The sequence below is a fragment of the Hibiscus syriacus genome, unplaced genomic scaffold (assembly GCF_006381635.1).
Source record: "Hibiscus syriacus cultivar Baekdansim isolate YM2019G1 unplaced genomic scaffold, ASM638163v2 tig00015905_pilon, whole genome shotgun sequence".
In the NCBI taxonomy this organism is placed as follows: domain Eukaryota; kingdom Viridiplantae; phylum Streptophyta; class Magnoliopsida; order Malvales; family Malvaceae; genus Hibiscus; species Hibiscus syriacus.
Window position 1 is genome coordinate 465,185 of NW_024062373.1, and position 23,610 is coordinate 488,794.

At 35.4% G+C, this 23,610-nt stretch overlaps 1 long non-coding RNA gene across 1 annotated transcript; it reads left to right on the plus strand.

Annotated features, from left to right (window-relative positions):
* The first annotated feature begins 241 nt into the window (after positions 1–241).
* Positions 242–1,507, plus strand: LOC120208044. Its single transcript, XR_005524264.1, has 2 exons — positions 242–666; positions 1,152–1,507. It is a non-coding gene; the product is annotated as an uncharacterized LOC120208044 (long non-coding RNA).
* Positions 1,508–23,610: the final 22,103 nt, after the last annotated feature.

Sequence of the window (23,610 nt, forward strand, 5' to 3'; positions counted from 1 at the left end):
TCAAATGTCTAAATAAATAAATCAACCTTTTGGACTAAAATTAAATGAACCTAAAATACAAAGACCAAATTAAAACATAAAAGACTAAATTTAAGGTCTAAAACGCAGCATGTCTAAAACTGATGGGTCTCACACGCTATTTCCCCACTCACCAGACATAGGCAGCTCTATTTCAAAACGCTGCCGTTTTGAAACACCTATATAAACCCTGAATAAAACCCTAACCTAATTTAACTAAACATTCATCAACCGCATCTCTCATTCTCCCAAGCCTTCCTCTCGACAGCCTCCTTCAAAACCCAGCAGAACCAAAACCGACCACCGATCTGGTGGCTATCTCACGCCTCGATCGACGACTGAGGGAAACACAAGGATGACCCAAATGATAATAACGCGAACCCCTCCCCAAACTACCTAACTCGACTGAAAACCGAAACCTAAAGGAGTCATGGCCGCTATTCGTCGACGCCACTTCTGCTCCGACCGACGCTAAACCCCGACCAAAATGACCTAACGACGACCAAACAACCGCAAAATCACCTCTTTTTCTACTCTAGAACCTAGAAAGCTAAAGGAAACATCCCCTATTTGGAGCGAGATCCTTCGATCCTTCGAATCTCTCTACCCCGATGGCCTCAACTCCGGCGAGAAGCTTCATCGGTTCAGGTAAAAAATTCCTTTCTTCCCTGCTCCTATTTTATTTATTTAGTTCGAACATGCTTTGAATAATAATGAAAAATCGTTACTGAAATATGAAAATGGTTGAATACCTCTTGAAGCTTAGTTACTTGTATGCTCTGCCTTTTGAAATGAAATAACAAAAAAATGAAGGCCCTGTATCACTCCTTGTATATAAACGAAAGGGAATCCCTTGCTTACACTTGCTTTCTGTTCATTAAAAATGAAGGAAGAAATACCCTTGGTTTACACTGCCGGATTCATCTTTACATTTGTTTTCCTCTTTCTTTTTGATGATCCCCCTATTACATTGCTTTCGAACCAAAATAAAATGCCCCCCGTTGAAATTACCCTTGCTGATGAGTTCCTCTTTCGAATCGTATGTGATATTTTTTGGTCTTCCTTTGCTCGAATGGTTCCCCCACCTTTATTCCGAAACTCATTCCAGCCACTCTTTGTTTGGCGTGTTACAGGGTATGGGCGCCAGTGGTGGCTTTTGTTTGGGTGTCCGACAGGTATGGGCTTCCCTTGGGAGGCACGAGCTGCTGCAGTGGGGTATGGGGAATTGCACATCATGGCGGAGCAGATCATGGGTGAGACGTGGGCAACAACCACGAGGGGTTTCACGTAGGAGGCATGGGCAGCCCGGGTAAAGTTACTGCAACCGGGTCTGGGTGGGTTGTAACCGGATCACACTTGGGCTCACACTTGGGCTGCTCTTGGGCTCCTGCTGGGTTAATTATTTGTAATCTGGTTTGGGCTTGTGTAAGATATAAAGAGTGTATGATGTAAAGGGACTCTAATACTTAATTTGGATTTTCGATTGAACTTCATTTTATATCTCGATTTCCAAAAGGAAACATATACGGTTACTAGGGATGGCAAACGGGTACAGTTTCGTGGATTCCGCACCGCATCCGCTCCAATTGGAGCGGGGATGGGTATAATTTTAGCGGGTAGTGAGCGGGTGTGGATTTATAAAATAGTACCCGTCGTGGGTGTTGGGCGGGTAATGGGTTTGAGACATTACCCTCCCCGCATCCGCCCCGCATCCACCGCCCCGTATCCCCCGCCCCACATCCCCCACCAGCTAAATCTATTAAATTTGGACCATTATGAATTTAAGTAATTTTAGAGACTAATTTATAAATTTTAATATTGTATAATATATAATATATAATTATCCAAATATTAAGGATATTTAGTCTTTAATCTGGTCTTTAATTAGGAAATATTCGACTCTTGATTAAACCTATAATCCTAACCACGTCACTTTCCATGTTCTTTAGCCCATGTTGCCCATCCAAACAAATTAGTCGTATTAAGCATTAACATCAAAAGCAGCAGTTTCCATTTCTTAACCCTCAAAACCCATATTAGGCGCACTATGAGCATTAACATTGAAAGCAACACAACAATCCAGCTCTGCGACTACATGCTCCCTACAATCTGTCTCCATAACATTCGTAGAGCTACTCCTCTGACAAATTGAAGCATGCGCTACTACCCCATCACGAACTGTCTTAGAACCAACTCCAACATCTTTTTAGTTTGCTGTCAGGCGGGTCTAGATAGGTATGTCGCTAGTGGGTAGTGAGTGTGGGGATGGACTTGAAAATGTACCCGCGTGGGCGGGTGTGGATTTGAAAATTTGTACCCACCATGGGTGGTGGGCGGGTGGTGGATTGAAAAATATTAGGTAGGTATGGGGATGGGGGAGGGGGTATCCGCACCCGACCCGCCCATTTGCCATCCCTAACGGTTACTATCCAATTAAGCACCCAAAGCTTCCAAATGCAAACTTCCATGATTCATCATTTGAATTAATTCCTCATCGAGCACAAACACTTTCAAATTAATTATCAATCATCTTCAAATGGACTTAAATTGTCTAGACAAAATTAGTGTATTATAACTTGATCGAAGTGGTGCGATCTGATACATCATTTTAACGATATGGAAACTTGAAATGAAATCGAGTTTAATTTACTAATTAATGTGTTTTTATTCAAACGATGCAATATACGTTTCCAAACATCAATTTGTTTATTTTATGCAAATGATGATTTTTTAATTTATATTCGATTCAATTTTTTTAAAATTATATAAGGACGGAATATTCTTTAACAAATGAGAAATAGTTGAAATAGCTTTCCCGATGGAGGATTGCAAATTTTAATTTTTCTTATCGTGTAAAATGATTTTCTGTAAATATTTAAGTCGAAGCAAATTAATTATATTTCAATAAATAGATCATATTTTAACTTTAAATTCGATTCACAACTTCCACCATTACGACAACATGTAAGCGACATAATACCAGTTTTGGGCATTGTGGGAGTGCTAATCCTTCCCCATGCGTAACAAACTGAACCCTAGTTTTAATTGAATCTTTGTAAACGCAGAGCAACTTTTTTGTCTTAAAAATAATTTTTCTTAAAATTGTTTTTAAAAGACGTTTTTAGGTATTCGACCTACCTAACCCAAAGGTCGATGGCGACTCTTTTCTATTTTATTCAAATCAATTCCAAATTCACCAATTTTCCAAATAAAAAAAGTCATAATCGTTTTTTAAAATATTATTTAATTCTTTTCCTTAAAAATGGTTATGACAGCTTGGTGACTCCACTGGGGACTTTGTTTTAGAGAGTCAGGCTGTAAGTCGCTTACACATTGTCGTCTTGGTGGAAATTATTAATTTGGGTCTTTAGTTAACTTATGATCCATTTATTGAAGTTTTTAATTGCTTCATTTTTAATTATTATAGTAACGTTTCATTTGTTTCTTTCAGCTTTGTCCAAGTTTTTGTCGAAGTTTTTCTTTTCTTTTCCGTTTGTGTCAAAGGTAGGTACGCACCACCTCACACACATCACTTGCATTTGCATAACAAAAGCTCTAAACACGAGCTTCGTTCCAATTAAGTCGGGGTGAAAGCTTTACTCTCGTAAGAATTTATTCTTTGTATGAGTTTTAGCAAATAACTCATGGGATACATACCTTAACTATTCTAAAACAATAATACTGTAGAATAATGCTATCAAACAAAACCAAATCAAATTTCTGTTGTCTTGAAGTATTAAGAACATAAACCTATTATGTAAAAACCTTTATATGGATCGTAATCCTAATAAGTATCTAAAACATTCCCATTCCATTTCATAGTTTTATTGTTTATCATCGAGCGTCTTCCAAATTTCATTTAAAATTTTTATTAATCTACCAGCATCATACATGAAACACTATATATGAAACATCCTAAATGAATTAAACAATATGAACACTAATGCAATTAAAATGTAAAAAATGCAATATGAACAAAACAATATAAACAACAGAAATGGACAACATACCCCCAAACCTAAGAAGTGCATTATCCTCAATGCATGCAATAATAAACAAAAAAAAAACATAAATTAAACTAAATGGAAGAGGGGAAGATAAAATACCCTAATGAGTCTTTCTTGGGCTTTTCCTAGGGTTGACAATAATTGGGTAGGTCTTCTTAGCAGTTATTTTTTTCCTTCACCTTCAATTTTGTTTCCTTGTTGGTCGGTGATGTTGTGGAAGTGGCCATAATAATAGAAGGGGCTAGAGTCAATGAAGTTGCTGCAACAATTTTCTTCTAGATCTTGGATGTTCGTGTGTGCACCACGGTTTCTCTCGACGTTTCTTCTATATCGCCTACAAGCGTAACAAAGTCCTTCTCAGACAATCCTTTATCGTGACATTTTCAATAATTTTACTTTGGAAACAAAAAGATTTTATTCCTCCTCAGCTAAAAATGTTTTGCCTCTCGAGTTGCTTTGTTATCATTCAAATCAAGGAGTCTACGAGACTCCTTATCATAGCTCTGGTCCTCCTTTCCAAGCTTGGCTCTTCCTCCTGCTGCCTGGGACCCTCTTTGTCTATGTCCATGATATTGACCTCCTCGGATTCTTCAGTATCCTTCTCCTTATCATGAGTTTGGCCTTCGATGTTGTCATCCTCTTCAGCAACAATCCTCTTAGCAACATCTTCCCCGTCCTTTTTTTGATTTGTCATCAATGTTAGACGAATTGTTTTCAGCATCACTTATATGTAGTTTGGCTAAGTCCTCCAATACTTGACTTGAAAATGCAAGAAACATGGAAACCACTCTTGGAAATTTCTTCTGTCACACCTTCTAAATACCTTTGTCCCTCTCTTGAGCGTATTCCCAATAGGAGACATTAACTTTATGCATTTAGGACTAAATCTGCAAGGTGTGACTCAACATTAACATATTTTTTCTTGCTTTATGGTGATCAAGGCTAAGGTACCTTGGAACTCTTACAAGGCTAGACCACTAGGTTGTGCAGAGGTAGTGGCAACACCAGCAACAACATCCATTTCCTCGTCATCGTGATCCTAAGAGAACTCCTATGGTAGCATCATGCTCTTGATCATAAAAGATGTATTGGCACCCCGATTTTCTAGAACCTGCTTAGAATAAGCTACAACCATTTGTGCTTCATTGCACAGTGCAATGATTAATGATGGAAAGAATAGATAACTGGTAGACTTTTGGTCACATGCATACAATTCCTCAGAAATAATTTTGCTAACATTGATATGTCTACCAAATAGAATGGAATGCAACAAGAAGATGCAATTTTTTATAATGTTACAATAGTGCATTGTGGGCATTAAACAAGTGTGGAGGAATATAAACCATACTCTTATTGGTAAGGTGAGTTGCTTTCATTGGATCGTGTTGGAGCTAGTGGTTGATTTGTTTCAGCCACAATCGGGTAGGCAAAGGTCATCGTTGATCAGCTACAAGTAAGCGTTAGTGAGACCAACAATGAACTTTGTGTTCTCTTCCTCTGTTTCAGCAATGCCCAGCATCTTGTTAAGGGTAATTGACCACTAGTGAACCATTTTCTTCCTCACACAGACCAATGGCTACTACTTGTTTTTAAGGTTGTTGTAAAACTCCCACACCAATTCCGCTACATATCACCAGGGTGAACAGAAAAGGTCTTCCACTTGAGTTTGGCGATGGTATTGTTCACATAAGCAAATGGATGTAGGTCTTGAACGTTCAATAATTTAACCCCTACTTCAAACAAAACACAGTTGAAAAACTCATTGTTATACCTCTATTCGTGCTTGCCATGAGGAAGCGAACATGTATTGTGCTTGGTAAGATTGGTTGACTTATTAAAAGCAAAATAAAAATTAATTAAATGGAATTTCACTTGGTGAAACAGAAGTAATGTGTCGAAATTGTTCACCGCAATAACGCTTCAAACGCTGTCCATTGATTTTGTACATGCTTCCATCCACCAAGTTCTTTACTAGCACAACGCCATAGGGGTACACTTCTGCTACTTCAAATGGCCTAGACAAACGAGACCTTAACTTCCCAGGAAATAGCTTCAATCATGAGTTGAATAACAGCACATACTGTCCAATATTGAATTGTCGTGGCAATATATGATTATCATGCCATCTTTTGCTTTTGTCTTTGTAGATCCACGCATTTTTATATGCGTCATTGTGGAACTCTTCAAGCCGGTTAGCGAACAGAGGGGTCAAGCATAAAGCCTTGAAGACATTTCCAATGGTGAACTACTATGCCGACTTGAACTTCCCTCGGCTTGGACTGTGTATGATATGTCTATCAGATTTTGCGACTGGTGACCAAATGCTGCACTTACCGAAATGCAACCATGGTTCCATGATAGGTGCATTGATAAGTGGATGAGCTCCCATTCATATTGCCCCGAATGTGGACACAACCTTGCCAAGACAAGTCAAAAGATTATCGTATGTCACCAGGCAAGCCCGTCGGGGCCTCCTCCCGTTCAAGAAACTGTTGTGACCATCGCACCTGTAGATCGTGAAGGTCTGATGCATAGTTAAAGGTCAATTAGCTTTGTCAAAAATTTTTTTGCCTTCAAAATTAGCACTAGAATAGCATTTACAGCCAAGTGTATATTTAAGTTGCCAATTGATGTAAAGTTTGAAATCCCAGCTTCAGAGATAAACCACGATGATTGCTGTCAACTCTAGCTGTTAGAAAAAAAAATTGTTTTTTAAGGTTATTAATAAAGTTATGTAAATGCTAGGTGTTTCAAAATGCAATAAATTATACCACCTTATATATAAAAATATAAATAACAATTAATCAACTTTAAGCATATTCTCGTGTCTAAGCGCATAATAAATTATTTAGTCGACTTTATCTGTGACGAGTAGTTCTCGAGTTATAAACAAACACTGTGAAATTGTTCGATCTCAATCAAATTTAACATGTGAATTAAATTTGTGTTAAAATTTGTGTGAAAATAATTTAATATATTACGATCTAAATCATTAACTTAGAAGCGATTTCTTCTTGATTAGTATGATCATAAATTAAATGTTATCACATGGTTAACACAACAGTCCCACATATGCAAACCCAAATAAAATGACGCAACTTGCATAATCAATTACTAGACTTTCTAGAACACTTCTATTTCAATTCTCTGAAATCTTCCCTTTGTTCAAGTTTCGTAGACTCCTCTAACAAAGGTAGTACAGAAATATCGGTCAAAAAATGAAATTCTTGAGTGCTCGTGTGAAATTGACTATAATAGGTGTTCCTTAACTCCCTTAGTCCATTTTTACTGAAACTCTTTATTCATAAAATTGATTTAATTTGCCATTGTCTGGCTAGCTGAAATTAGCTTTATTGTAATTTGCCTTTATCGGGCTAGCTGAAGGGTTCATCTCATCACAAAGTCTTTGACTTGACAATCATAGTGGAGCATACACTGAATTGCCAAGTACCCGATCAAGGTCATGGTTTGAATATAATCTATTCATAAAGCCAGGGCTTTCGAGTTTCCTCTATAAACAATTGCCTTAGCAGAATAGCTTAGCTTTATTGTATATATATAATATCATCACCTTTATTAGGCTAGTTGAATTCTGTCCATAAAGCCAGGGAGTTTAACTAATTGCTCTAGAGGGATAGCTCAAGCTTTATTGTATACATATAATATTATAATCTGGGTATACGGATCCAATTTCTTAAGCTTGTCAAGAAGAACCTGTCATAGTCTAGGTGTTGTTGAAAGTTAGAAAATCTCATCGTTAGAGTTCAATTCCCAAGCAACTGACCTAAACTAGATTCACCTACTCGACTATTCAATCCGTAAAGATCATAATCATCATTGAACGCCATCAACAAAAGTGTGGTCTATTCAGTTTCGTGACATCATACACAAAAGATGCCCCACGTCCGCTCCTTTACATACCTGAATACCAAGCCTCTTGTTCATTCCCTTATAAAAGGAGAAGGTTATATCATGCAAGAAAGGGTATGTTGTTCGATTGTATATCCTGGGGGTAAGGTCCAGGGTCTTTATTTTACCAGTTTTCAATTATGTCACTTTGTCAAAGAACAATAACTCTGACCATTTACAGAGTTTTTTAATTCAGTTGATATTCAAAGAATTTCAAATTGAAAATTTAATCCAATGCTCACCATCTTTAAAGTAGCATAAATTCATTTAAATATCATTACAAAAAATTGAGAAATGATGAAAAACAAGTTCAAACATGATGTTGTAAATGGGATAAAGCTTCATGATATAATGAAATGATCTCTTCCTACCTAGGATGCCCCACTACCCAACTAATTTCGTGGCACTTAACTCAAACAGATGCTACATATTGTTCTTTGATGCCCCACTCAAGCTCGTTATCCACTTTTCCACCAATTCCTCTGACAACGTCCCATTTGCCACAAACATCTCTATCTCCTTTAAAAGCGGCCTACAATTTCTCGTAGAATGTCCCAATGCCCCCAAGACACTCTCTTGATCATAGCTGTGAGCAGAAGGGTCTGGTTGCAGTTTCAATGGCCTCGGTGTGAGGTATTGACCTTTAATCAAATGAGGATACAAATCTAAGATAGGAGTTTGGAACACTTTTAAAACATTTTTCGATCATGGGACTTTCTTTGGACGTCTCAAGTAACCCGCTGCCCCTTTTCTTTTACGGTTGTGAAAGCTCTGGACGTAACATTCATTCACCTCATCAGCTTGTTCCTTTTAATCAGTTGGGTTTTTAGAAGTGTCTTTCAAGTTTCCTTTGCTGATTGCATCCTCAATTAACTCCCCAGCTGTCATAAGATCCTAGAAGTTATTCGTCAAATTTCACAACATTAACTCAAAGAAAGGATCTGGAAGAGAATCATGAAACATATATGATATTTCTTCTTCTAACAAAGGAGGTTGAACTTGTGCTGCCACTCATCTCCATCTTAGGGCATATTCTTTAAAGCTCTCAGTAGCTTTCATTCTTATCCTTTGAAGGTCATGACGTTTTGGAGTTGAGCCTTTAACATATTGATATTGTCCCAGAAAAGCATAAGCTAGGTTGACCCATGTCTTGATCTGTTCTTTGTTCAAACGGTTATACCATACTATAGCTGGCCCAGCAAGACTATCATGGAAGTAATGAATCAACAGATTGCCATTATTTAGGTACCATTCCATCTTTCTACAAAATATCTTTAGATGAATTAGGGGACAATTAGTGCCATCATATTTTTCAAAATTAGGCACCCTAAATTCATGTGGGATGACCAAATCAGGGACCAAACTGAGTTCTCTAGCTTCTAACTCCTTGTGAGGGGCATTAACAACCTTCATATCTTTAATGGCTTCATTCAACCACCTGAATTTGTCTTCAAATTGCTCAAAATTGACGAGGCTCATCCCTAGGTCTGAGTTAGATGCTCCAGGGCAAATTATCACTCTTGATGTACCAGTCTGATGAGATTGATTTCCTTTATCCTCCATTTTCTCTTTACAAGCAGCCTGTGGTACCAGTACCTGGATCATTTGATTCGATACACCTTGCAAAGAACTCGATGCTTGATTCCTCGTATCTTGTTGTGACCCGACTAACTGCTCTTGCAACTGATCTTGTGATCCCTTATGAGATTGCTCTATTGTTTCCATTTGCTTATTCATGAAGATGAGGAAGTAGTATGAAAGGATGATCTTGTTATTACTGTCACATAACCTTCCATAAATTATTTCTGTGTTTTTATAATTAATGCATGTAAAATTTTTAAATAAATACATGTAATGCAAATGCAAATACAAAAGGTGTCATTCCAGAGTGACCATATTAAAACAACTTTTATTGAACACAAAGGTCGCAGTACATCAAACAAACTTTACATATAATGGACAGCATCCACTCTGAACTTTTCTATCTCCTTCAAAAGCCAGTTTAATTTCCACTCATGCTCGGGGGTCGAGTTGTCAAACGGCTTCAATTATCTTGCAAAACCAACTAAATCAACCCATTTGTGAGCCACATCGATTGCTTGGGTCATAACTTCTTTCATGCCGTTGTCTCTTTTCTCTATCTTGAGTGTCAATTCTTGGAACTACGAACACTGTTGCTGAATCCTCCTTGTAAGAAAGTCATTGTGGTTCTGAAACTCTTTTTATAAGATCACTACAATCATCCACAATCTTCATCAACTTCTTGTTCTTGGCTCTAGTGGCTTCTAGCTCAGCTTCATTCTCCTGCTTGTGGCGTTGATATAACATTTTCATGTTGGCTATGGAGAAATTCAACGTCTGATTTTTGGCTTGATATTTTCCCAAATTATCAATAGCTATATTGCGCCTTCTTTCTGCAATCTATAAATCATGAGAAAATTTCTCAGCTCGACCCTCGTGCACCTTACAATTCCTTCTCCACTGTTCAGCGTCATTCTTCAGTTTAGCGACTCCTGTTATCCACTCTTCTAGGATATTTCCCATACCAGTAAATTTAAAAGCTTGACTGATCCTTTGAAAATCATCTCGCATGGCTTCCATATCTCTACTCAATTTATCATTTTCACTTCCTAAATGGTGAATCAGATTTCCGTACTTTGACAAACAATTTTCTTCCTGGATGTCCTCACTGATACCCTTACCTTTGGTCACTTTTGGTTCAAACTCAATAGGATAATCCATTTTCAAACTGGGTTATCCTTTCAATTCAAACTCCAATACTCCATGATCTAGAATAAGTTGGACTCAACTTTTGAAGGTAAAACAATTCTCAATAGAATGTCCTTAAATTCCAGCATGATATTCACAACGAACGTTGCAGTCATACCCACTTGGATATGGTGGTCGCAAAGGTTTCACATAATGCGGAGCCACTTCTCGGGCTTCTAACAGTTCATCATACAACTCCTTATATGATATTGGGATGTAATCACAACGAGAACCACCTCTCAACTTGGGTTGAACTGGAGTTTCAAGTTTTACATCCCTTGAAGTTGGGAGTAGACTATCAAACACCAACGAGTTCTGACTACATGGCTTCTTTTCATCCTTCTGAACTTCTACAGTTGCCAGTATTTCCTTGGCATTTCCAAACAACTTGTTGATACAAACAATGATTGTGTGTGATTTCTCATTTTGGTTAGAATCAACAAGTTCTACAGTAGTCCCTTGCGTTTTTGACACCTGGAGATTGTTTCATTGAGTTCTTTCTTTTCTTTTGTAGAAGTCTCTCTTCCTTTGGACAAAACATCTATTATATCCATTATCTTGGACATTTTCTCTTTTATCTCTCTTATCTCCTTGTGCTCTTCATCAGACATATGCTCTTCATCAGACATATGATCTTTATGTGCGCAACTCTCCACTATTTTCGAAGCTTTCTCAGGATGCCATTTCTTGACTGTGTTATAGTCTGTTTGATCACGAAACCCTTTGTCCATCATGAAAACCTTTTACTATGATGACCACTCACAAATCAACACCTTTTGAATATGTCATGATCATGCAATGTGGACAAAGAGAAAAAACAATATAGAAACAAGTTAGTACAAATGAGATAACAAAATGACAAAAAGCAACAATAGAAAAATAAATAAATTAATGCTAATAAGAATGCAAATGCAAATGCAAATGCAAATGCAAATACAAATGCACAAGGTGTTAATTCCAAAAGTGACCACCATAGAACAACCTTCATTTAGACAACAAGAATTCAGTATACCATGTAGTCAAAATATAAATGTGATTCTTCATTTTTGCATTTCCTTGAGCCGTACTCTTCATGGAATCTAATATTGCACCCAAAGTTGTCACCGTATTTTATCACCTTTGATGACGTCGGATGTCTTTAAATTGAATCTTGAGGTCCCTATTTTTACTTTCAATACGAAGTGGTCTTCATGTCTTTGTGAAGGGTCTTCTTGTCCTTGGTATAACTATATCTATCTTATGAGGGAATATCTTGGCCTTCACTCCTTTAAAGGAAGTCTTCAATCAGCTTCAGATTTCTTCATTCGTCGGATGTCCTTTTTCATGGATCATTTAAACATCTTTGGATCTCCCGGTTTTGACTACATGGTTGATAATTTCTTGTCTCAATATGTCCAGCCTTCTTATTAGTCAATCACTTGCGAATTAACACCTTGTGATGACATGAAGATGCGAATGCAATAAAATCAAAATAAAATAGACATAGAACAAAAATGAGTTAGTACACATAATATCATCAACAAATTAATAAATATCATAATCATTAAATAAAACCTACTCTTACATGCTGGCTACCCAATCATGCTTTAGTAGATCCTACCCAACATGATATCTACCCCGTTCTTTGTTTGAACATTAAAACCCTAACCACATGATATCTAATTCGTATGCTTGTTCGAGAAAAATAAACCTAACCGCATGATATCTAGTTCGCATACATTTATTCGAAAAATGAAAATAAATGACTAAAAAAAAGCTTTTCCTTGTGTACCCTCCTCACAGGATTCTTAAGGTTCGGGTTTGGCTCAACCTAAGTTCAAGCTCTATGTTCACTATATGTTGGGTTAGGTTCTAAAGTAATAGGTTCTCGAATTGTCCTTGTCGGTGCCCCCTTAGGTTGTCGAACCCTTAATTCTGGCCCATTATAGGCTTTAGGGGATCGAGTTCAATTACGAGGGAACACATCTCCTTATGTCCATGCGGAGGTGATTATCATCACGAGGACCATGAGGCGTGAGCTCGAGGAGCAATCCACTATCCCATGCAGAGGTGAAAACCACACGAGGGCATAGTCTCTCACTCCTACTTAATTAGGACGGAGCGGGGTTTTAGCTCATGTCATGAAAATGCAGATGTGCAGTGTGTGAGGAAAAGCGTAAAAACACACAATAAAAAACTTAGAACCAATTCCCAAAACACACAATTATTCTGAAACCATTAGCAAACAAATCAGTACAACTATATTATCAGTTAATCGAATTAAATTAAAATAAAATCAAAAATACAAACAAAACTTATTAAAAACCAAACAAGTGATCAAAAACCAAATTAAAACGAATTTATAATTTTCAATTGCAAAGAAATTTAATTAATCGACTATCGGCCTGACTCTCTAAAAAATATTCCCAGCGGAGTAGCCAAGCTGTCGAAACGATTTTTTTCTTTAAAGTAAAAAAGTGAAATTTAAAAACCTCATTAATTCTTAATTATCCTCTTTCAAATGATTTTTAAATTAAAAACAAATGCGATTTAAAAGACCTCTCGTTTCGAAAAGTTTTGATTTTCCTTTATGATAGCAAAAAAAATATGGTTCGAAGAGTCGCCACCAATCTTTGATTAGGGTGTGATTGGGCACCCTAAAAACGTTGTCATTTTAAATAAAAATTAATTTTAATTAAAATAACAAATTTAAGTCTGCATTACCAGAAAATGAGTTAGGGAGTCGGTTACGCGTGGGGAATGATTAGCACCCCACAGCGCCCTAAATCGGTACCTCGTCGATTAATTAAATGTCTTTGCAATGAACTTTACAAATTCGAACTTAATTTGATTTTTGATCCCATAAAAACAAAGATGTGAATTTAATAATATTCAAAAGAACCCAAATAAATTAAATTAAAATTACCAAGTCGTTTTATAAAGACAAAGAATGTTCAATTATTTACAAATATCGAGACCAGATCTTAAAAGCTATAACAACCTTTTCTCGATAAATTTAAATAGCCGAACATTTCTTTTTCTTCCATTCCCAAATTTTAAAGTGATGGATCAATTTTTAGGTGTTACTAATGGGATACACTTTTATTTTAAAATCATTAAAAGCGGACCTCAAATGCATTATACAACCCACTTCAAACAATTTTAAATTAAAAGTGTATTACCCTTAATCAAATTATGTAATATGTCGAGTTATGCACATGAGAATATCATACAAATTGTGTAAAAAAGGATGCCAAGTAATTTATAATGTCATACATCTCATGCAAGAATACATATACATATACGACGAACCAGTATACGTGAATCTTACTTATTATTTTTAAACATGCTTATGAAGGTAATCTATTTTAGAAGATAAAACTACATGCAATTAAACTTATAAGTTAGCAATAAATCTACATGGTTTTATACCAATTAAAATAATAAAGATATTTGAAAAACAAGAATAAATTATATACATACTACAAATACTAAATAAGTAAATAAATAAATAAGAATAAACAGAGTATGTATATACATGTAAACATACATCCAAAATTATGTGCAAAATATATGTGTTAACATACCAATGCTCATATATACCCACTATTCATTGTTCACGGGATTTTGAAAACAAATGCATTCATACATACATATAATATGTATCTAAATAATTTAAGCACAAACAAACCCATGCATATATATTTTGTATATATACGTATTTAAAATGGACCACCATTCCAAATGACAAACAAATAAAATAAATACACTTTTGGGATTAAAATGCAACTTAACCAAACAACAAGTACTGGAACCAGAATAAACCCCCTAAGGTCACAGTGGCTAAACCTTAATTTATCCAAAACCTTTTACATAAAACCTAAACTAATATTAAACCTAAACTAATATCACCTCTGTCGCTCAACTCCTCTCCATTTTCTACTTCTCACTCTTCATTCTCGATAGACAGAGAGTTACAAAACTCTCTTCGCCTGCCAGCATATTCAACAGCCATGATAATGACCCAAAATCTCTACTGAAACGAAGCAACCATTGCAGCCCTCTATCGTTCACAGCCCCCAACAACAGAAAGAAACTTACAAACGATGAAGAAAGGTAGTTTCCATTTGGGTTTTTCATTTCTATGGACAAATTCTTACTGCCTATTTCTAATTTATTTCTGTTTTTTGTTAAACTCTCTTTTTTTCATTGACAATGGAACTCCTACCATGAAGAAACGGAGTTAACAAGACCCCACTTGTGTTCGAGCAGTCTAGGTAAGTCCCAGTCGCTTTCAAACTTTAATTTTAAAAACAATCACACACGCAAAAAAAAAAACGAACTGGAAAATAAGGAAATTTGAGAAGAATTCCTCGGAAAAATGTACCTTTATTGCTTTATCTATTTTTGGAATTGCAGGATTACACTATGATTTTTTTCGTATTCTCTTTACTTTGCGAAATTGCTAATAGTTAATCCAATTTTCTCCTGCTCGTCCTCTCGTGATGGCTGATATCTCCTTCGGCTAATATCTCTCCCACCTTCTCTCGGTTAATTTTTTGTTGTTCATAATCTTCCCCCTTTTCCCCTCGTTGATAGTTTCCAGTGATTACTTCCCTTAAAACTGACCCCCTTTTTAGTTTTTTAATTCCTCTTGATAGATTAGGAAAATTGAAACCCCACTTTGTTTACGTTAACTCCTGATAACCATTTTTTTGGTTTTCCAAGGAGTATTCACGTGGGCTGGAAACTGCTCTGCATGGTCACTGGGCTTGAGTTGGGCCTTTAACTGGTTTAGGGTCGGGTTAAGTTGCCATTGCTTCGGGTCTATTCTGACATAACCCTGAACAAATCGAGTATCTACAGTTTTGATTTAATAAACTAAAACATTCATTTACTTACACTATGTAAATAGATCTTAAAGGTTCGAGCATCTTTAAAATTTTTTCATCATCATAGTTCAACATATGTTTCAGAGCATTATAATAAATCTTTTACATGCCAGCTATCAACATTAAAAGTGGACATAATTGTTGTACAATTACTGATGAGGCAACCTTTGAATGACAATTTCAGATGTACTCCTAACTCTGCCCGCTAAAACCTACGTGTGAAATAAACACACATTAAGTATTTACTTAGTGAGGCAATAACAGTAAAGAGGGGAAATCAAAACATCAGTATATCATAAGTATCAAATTCGAATTTATTGTTTTCAAATCATTATAAGTTCTTTGGGGTGCACACATAGTGCCGATATGGTCGTTCATAAACATATTGTTGAAAACATTTTTGTGTTTCGATATAACAAATTAAGTTTAAATGAATTTTAAGATTTTACAAATTATTTTCTAAGTATATTCGATTTAATTAATCAAATATCAAATTATTACTCCAAGTCTTTCAAGTTCAAATTCAAACCTTACTAAATGTGTAAAATTGTGTTTTATACTTAAACTATTTTTGAAACAATTTTCATAAAGTATTTTGAACCAAAATCAAGCCTAAAATCAATTTATCAAAGTGATGCACTGATACACCAATCCATGCATCGATGCACCGTGAATTAAATTGAACATCGACTGCATTTTATGCATCGATGCACATACCATGCACTGAGGATTTTATGAAAACATCGAATGCATTTGATGCATCGATGTACCAGCCATGAATCGATGCACTCTGGCTATTTTGAAACATCGAATGCACTTGATGCATCGATCCACTCTTTGTGAACCGATTCACTAAGGGTCTAATGGTCAAAATATTTGAATTTTACACTGATGCACCGATGCACCATGGCTATGCATCGATGCACTGATGCTCCCAACTGAATTTATTAATTATTTTCACACTTAAACGGATATATTGACTCCACTAAGCATCCCCAACATTCAGAATCACTTGAAGGTGTATTTAAACAAGCTTAGAAGCTATTGATCAACAACAAGAAACAACAATCAACAAGAATCAAGAGAGAATTAAAGAGAAAGCATCAAACCTAAAGTTTGATCATTTCAAGGCTATTTTTCATTTTGCTTTCAAGAACACTACTTGTACTCAATTGTATTCATTTTTTAGTGTTCTTTTCTTTGTTCTAGAATTGTGTAAACAATCTAACTTGTGAGGATTTCCTTGTAAGTTTGTAAATTTGTAATATTCTCTTTGAGAAAAAGTGTTCTCAAGAATTGGGGTATATTCTTGAGGGAGTTGTAAAGTTATCTCTTTGGCCTCAAAAGAAAGAACAAATTAGTGAATTTGTTGGAAAATCCTTAGTGTGGATAGCTAAGGTAGTGGACGTATACTTTGATTAAGAAAGTCGAACCACTCTAAATTGCTGTGCAATTACTTTCAATTTTCTTCAAAAGCTTCCACCAAAATTTTAATTGCCAATTAACCCCCTCTTGGCCGATTCCGTCGATCGATTAACTTAACAATTGGTATCAGAGCCTCACTCATTTAAAGGTTTAATCGCCTCTTGAGTCGATTCGGGAAGAGTTACATCGATTGTCAAGTCATCAATGGCCTCTACTTCAAATGTCGACTCTGGTCTCGATTCGATGCCCATCAACAAGCCTCCTTTCTTCAATGGAGCTAACTATGCCTATTGGAAGAATAGGATGATGTATTTCATTCAAGCAAGTGACATGGGAGAATTGAATGTTGTAGAAGACGGATATATCAAGCCTCTCACTCATCCAAGATTGTGGAGTGGAGGAGAGACAAGAATGTTCCAGCTCAACTCCAAAGCAATCCATATCATATTTTATGCTCTTGGACCAAATGAATATGGAAGAGTTTCATCTTGTACAACCGCCAAAGAAATATGGGATAAACTACAAGTCACTCATGAAGGCACCGACAAGGTAAAAGAATCTAAAATTAGTCTTCTAACACATAGCTATGAAAATTTCAGCATGAAACCAAATGAAGATATCAAAGCTATAACGGATAGATTCTCAACGATTGTCAATGGTCTCAAATCATATGGAGAGATCATTCCAATCGAAAAGCTTGTGAGGAAGTTAGTTTACTCACTTCCGAAATCATGGTAATCCAAGAAGACTGCAATCATCGAGGCTAAGAACCTAAAGTCCTTAACTCTTAAAGAGCTAATTGGTTCCTTCCTCACTCATGAAATGATGCTTGAAGATGAGGTGGACCTCGATAAGATTGACGAGACACCAAAGGAGAAAGAGAAGAAGAAAAACATTAGAGTTGCTCTCAAATCCATAAAAGATGAGAGTGATTCGGATGAAGATGACGAGGAAATGGCATTGTTTGCCAAACGGTTCAGAAAAATGATGAGACCTTACCGAGGAAGAAAATTCAAACGAAATGAAGGCCTCAAAAATGAACCAAAAGAGAAGGACCCTATAATTTGCTATGAATGCAAAACGCCGGGGCATGTCAAATATGATTGCCCACAGTTGAAAAGAAAGGGTCAATCAAAAAATAAGCACAAGGCTCATGTGGCTACATGGAGCGATGAAGAGGGTTTTGATGAAGAGGACCAAGAAGTAGCAAACTTGTGCTTGATAGCATTCGGGGAAGATTCTAAGGTAACCTCTAACTCATCTGAATTTGATGATTTATCTTATGATGAGCTATTAGAGAAATATAATGGGTTGACTTCGGATTATGAGAAATTGCTTTTAAAATATAAAAATGATGTTTCAAAATTGAAAAATGAAAATAAACTCATATCCAAAACCAAAAACGATCTTGAAAGTAAAATCAAAGATTTGCAAATCAAACTAGAAGAGTTTGAAAAGAAAATTTTGGATTTGCAAAATTTACTTTCAAAGGTTAATGATGATCATCAAAAGAAAATTGATGATCTTAAAACTTCTTTTGATAAAGATGGAACAAAACGTTTTAGAAATGGAAAAAATTCAAAATCCAACTTTGTTAGAAATTTTTTTAAAAACTACAATCATAGAGGTCCCTGAAGAACCTCTAATGGAAAATTCGTTAGAAGTATATGGGTTCCTAAAGGACTCATTACTACTAAAGATAAAGATATCCTACACAAATGGATTCCTTAGGAGACTAGGATTTTGGAAACTAATGAATATAGACCCAAAAGAATTTGGGTACCAAAAATTAGAAATTAATCTATGTTTGTAGGAAAAGGAGCATTGCTACAAGGCACAGGAAACAAATTCAAACTCATGATACCTTGATAGTGGATGCTCAAGACACATTACCGGAGATAAAAACCGGTTCATAAAGCTTAACGCCAAAAATGGAGGAGAAGTGACTTTTGGTGATAATTCAAAAGGTCACATCGAAGGTATAGGTACTATAGGTAATACCTCTTCCATACAAATTAAAAATGTTTTATATGTGAATGGATTAAAGAATAATCTCTTAAGAATTAGTCTATTATGTGATAAAGGATTCAATGTCATGTTTGAAACTAATGGTTGTAAAGTTATTGACATTGCATCTAATCGAATTATGCTTGTTGGTCATAGAATATGAAACATATACATGGTGCATTTAGACTCTATTGATATGACTAATTTATGCCTAGTTGCTAAGGATGAGAATGATAGTTGGTTATGGCATAGAAGACTAGGACATGTTAGTATGAGTGTTTTGCAACGACTAATTCAAGGAAATTTAGTTCGAGGGTTGCCTAAGCTTAAATTTGATAATGATAAAATCTGTGATGCTTATGCTAAAGGAAAATAAAAGCGAATTTCTTTTAAATCCATTAATGATGTATCAACTAGTAGAGTATTACAATTGATCCATATAGATCGTTTTGGGCCAACTATGACTACTAGCTTGGGTGGAAAACAATATGCATTTGTCTTGGTAGATGACTATTCTAGATATACTTGGGTTCTATTATTAATTACTAAAGATGATGCATTAGAAAAATTCATCATGTTTTCAAAAATAATCCAAAACGAAAAAGGTTACTCTATAACTAGTGTTAGGAGTGATCATGGAACTGAATTTGAAAATCTTGGATTTACTGATTTTTGTAATTCTAATGGTATTAGCCATAATTTTTCAGCTCCTAGAACCCCTCAACAAAATGGAGTTGTTGAGAGGAAAAATCGAACTTTAGAAGAAATGGCTAGAACCATGCTTTGTGAAAACAATTTACCAAAATACTTTTGGGCGGAAGCCACAAATACCGCGTGTTATGTTGTAAATCGAGTAATGATTAGGCTAATCTGAAAGAAATCTCCATATGAAATTTTCAAAAATAAAAAGCCTAACATTAGTTATTTTCATCCTTTTGGATGTAAATGTTTTGTTTTAAACAACGGTAAAGGCAATATTGGCAAATTTGATGCTATAAGTGATGAAGGAATTTTTCTGGGTTATTCCTTAAATTCTAAAGCTTATCGAGTATTTAATAAAAGAACTTTAGTTGTAGAAGAGTCTATACATGTTGTTTTCGATGATAATCCCCTTCCGAGGAAGGATTCTTGTTTGAATGATGATGTAGGTATTATAAATATAAATGACGTTGGAGAACCATCATCAAAGGAAGAAACGAAAGATGAGGGAACTCAAGATCCTCTCGAGAATCCAACCATTGAAGAAAGTGAAGTATCTTACCCCAAGAGAGTACAACTATGTCAAGGATGGTGAGATTATAGGTGATCCATCAAAAGGGGTAACAACTTGATATTCTCTTAGAAATATTTGTAATTATGTTGCATTTATCTCATGCATAGAGCCTAAGAATATTAAAGAAGCAATAAAAGATGAACACTGGATTATGGCGATGCAAGAAGAGTTAAATCAATTTGAGAGAAGTAAAGTATGGACATTAGTTGAAAGGCTTAGTAATAAATCTACTGTACGTACTAGATGGGTGTTTAGGAATAAGCTTGATGAAAGTGGTAATATAGTGAGAAACAAGGCTAGACTTGTTGCTCAAGGCTATACTCAAGAAGAGGGCATAGATTATGATGAAACATACGCTTCCGTAACTAGGATGGAAGCAATTAGAATGTTATTAGCATTTGCATGTTTCCATGAATTTAAATTATATCAAATGGATGTTAAAAGTGCATTTTTAAATGGTTTTATAAAGGAAGAAGTGTATGTGGAACAACCTCCAGGTTTTGAAGATTTAAAATTTCCAAATCATGTTCTTAAATTGACAAAAGCACTTTATGATTTAAAACAAGCTTCTAGAGCTTGGTATGAAAGATTGTCAAACTTTTTAATTGAAAAAGGTTTTTCAAAAGGGAAGGTTGACACTACATTGTTTTTAAAGCATAAAGGTAAAGATTTATTAATAGTTCAAATTTATGTTGATGATATAATATTTGGTTCTACTAATGATGTTCTCTGCCAAGAATTTTCTAAGCTAATGCAAAGTGAATTCGAGATGAGCATGATGGGGGAGCTCTCATTTTTCTTGGGACTCCAAATCAAGCAACGAAAAGATGGCATCTTCATCAATCAAGCTAAGTACCTCAAAGATATGCTCAAGAAGTTTGGACTGGAAAATGGGAAGCCACATAGCACTCCAATGAGCTCATCGACAAAGCTTGACATAGATGAAGGAGGTAAATGTGTGGATGTTAAATTATATAGGTCAATGATTAGTTCTTTACTTTATCTAATTTCAAGTAGACCGGACATTATGTTTAGTGTTTGCTTATGTGCTAGATTTTAATCATGCCCTAAGGAATCACATTTACTATCTGTTAAGCGGATCTTTAGATACCTTAAGGACATTCCTAGTTTAGGACTTTGGTATCCTAGAGACTCTAGCTTTAGCTTGCATGCCTTCTTTGATGCGGATTATGGAGGATGCAAATTAGATAAGAAACGCACCTCTGGTACTTGCCAATTCCTTTGAAATATGTCGATTTCTTGGTTTTCAAAGAAACAAAATTGTGTCGCATTATCTACCACTGAAGCGGAATATATTTCAGTCGGTAGTTGTTGTGCACAAGTTTTATGGATGAAAGAACAACTTTTTTATTATGGAATTGAAGTAGGTACCATTCCTATCAAGCGTGACAATACTAGTGCTATTTGTCTCACTAAAAATCCCATCCAACACTCTAGAACTAAGCATATTGAAATTAGACATCACTTCATTAGAGACCATGTCGCTAAGGAAGATGTAGTTCTAGAATTTGTTGATACTTTGCACCAATTAGCGGATATCTTTACAAAACCTTTAGACAAAGAAAGATTTTGTACACTTAGGAGAGAATTAGGTTTAACTGACCTATCTTCACTTAGTGTTTAAAATAATTTTAACACTTTTAAGTATAAATGAAAAATGCTTATAATAGTACTTTTTTATTGCCTTCTTTGCTATTAGTTAGGGGGAGTTTATTTTTCTTGATGAAAAATAATTTTATGTTCAAAAGTAGTTTAAAGGATTAATTTGATTGATTGAACATGATTAATTTCCAATATATGAGTTACCAATACCACCAGAGCCAATTAATTTAGCTTATGGAGTGTTTAAAACGGTTTTTTTGACATTTTTGTGCTTCATGCATCGATGCACTTAAGTGCATCGATGCATCCCTTTGAATGTGCATCAATTCATCATGTTGATGCACCGATGCACGCCTTGAATGTGCATCGATGCACAGGGCCATGCATCGATGCATCCGTCGAGTTTTGGGTTTAAAAGGCTTATTTTTCTCATTTGGTTTAAACCCTAAAACTAAACTTTCTTAGCCGTATGCCTCCTCTCCCTCTCATACTCTCCAAATTTCTCCAAATCCTTCGGTTTTGATCAGAAATCTTTCATATTTCATCTCTATATCCTGCTACTATCATTAAATCGTGCAACACAACATCTCATTCCTCTCAAATCCGAAAATTTTCAAGGTAATATTTCAAAAACTCTATTTCATTAATTTTTTATCTTAGGACTAGTTTAGATTAGTTCTAGGATGAACATTATATTGGGCATTGATTGTTTGATGATTATAAACTAGATTTTACAACCAATTTCATCAAAAACTCACAAAATTTCAATAAATTTTTGAGTTTTCAAAATAAAAAATAAACAAAAATCTTATTTTAGTTTTTAAATTTGATGTTTTTGATTTAATTATGTTGTCTTCATGAAAAACTATACATATTATAATTTTCAAACGTTGTTTTCTAAATAGTTTTTCAAAAACTATGCCCATTAGAATTTGGTTTAGAGAACCTTGAATTATTACGGACTCAATTGAGTTTTGGGATTGATTAAATTGCATACATATGTTTCAATATGCAGGTTATATTCCTTTTTCCGATTCCTAAAGTATGTCTAATCCCAAACGCCCTAGAACTTCATCGAGTCATTCTCGTTCAAACCAACCTCCTAATCCTGTTCCTCCTCCACCTTCATCTCTATTAGGATCTTGTTTTAACATTCCTGAGCATCATAGAGACGAATTGTACTATAGATACAAAAATTCTTTTCAAACTTATAGAATCCGGGAAGAGCATATTCCTTCTCTTCAAGCTATGATAGATATTGACTTTGAATACCTTCTGATTCTTAAAGCTTGGAAGTTTGATAAAATGTTTCAGCTCAAACCTATCGTTTATCAATAGTTAGTCTGCATTTTCTATTCCAATGCGGTATGTATTCAAAACGAAACTCAATGTGGGACTATAGCCATTAGATCATATCTTTTAGGCCAATATATTAATATTGACCCCGCAATTATAGCTTCATGTTTTGGATTAGATGATGATGGGTTATATAATTAGAATGAAACTGTAGATTATCCATATGTTCCAAATGCTAGTGTTAGTACTCTACGATCTCATCACGATCATTTTCTTCATCTGATGATCTCTTGGTGGTTTAGACCATCTGGAGGTAGGTACTCTACTCTTCGTATTAGGGATTTGTGGTGGATGCATTATCTCAAGAATAAGATCAAAATCAATCTTTCCCACATTATCTTCAGTCAACTAG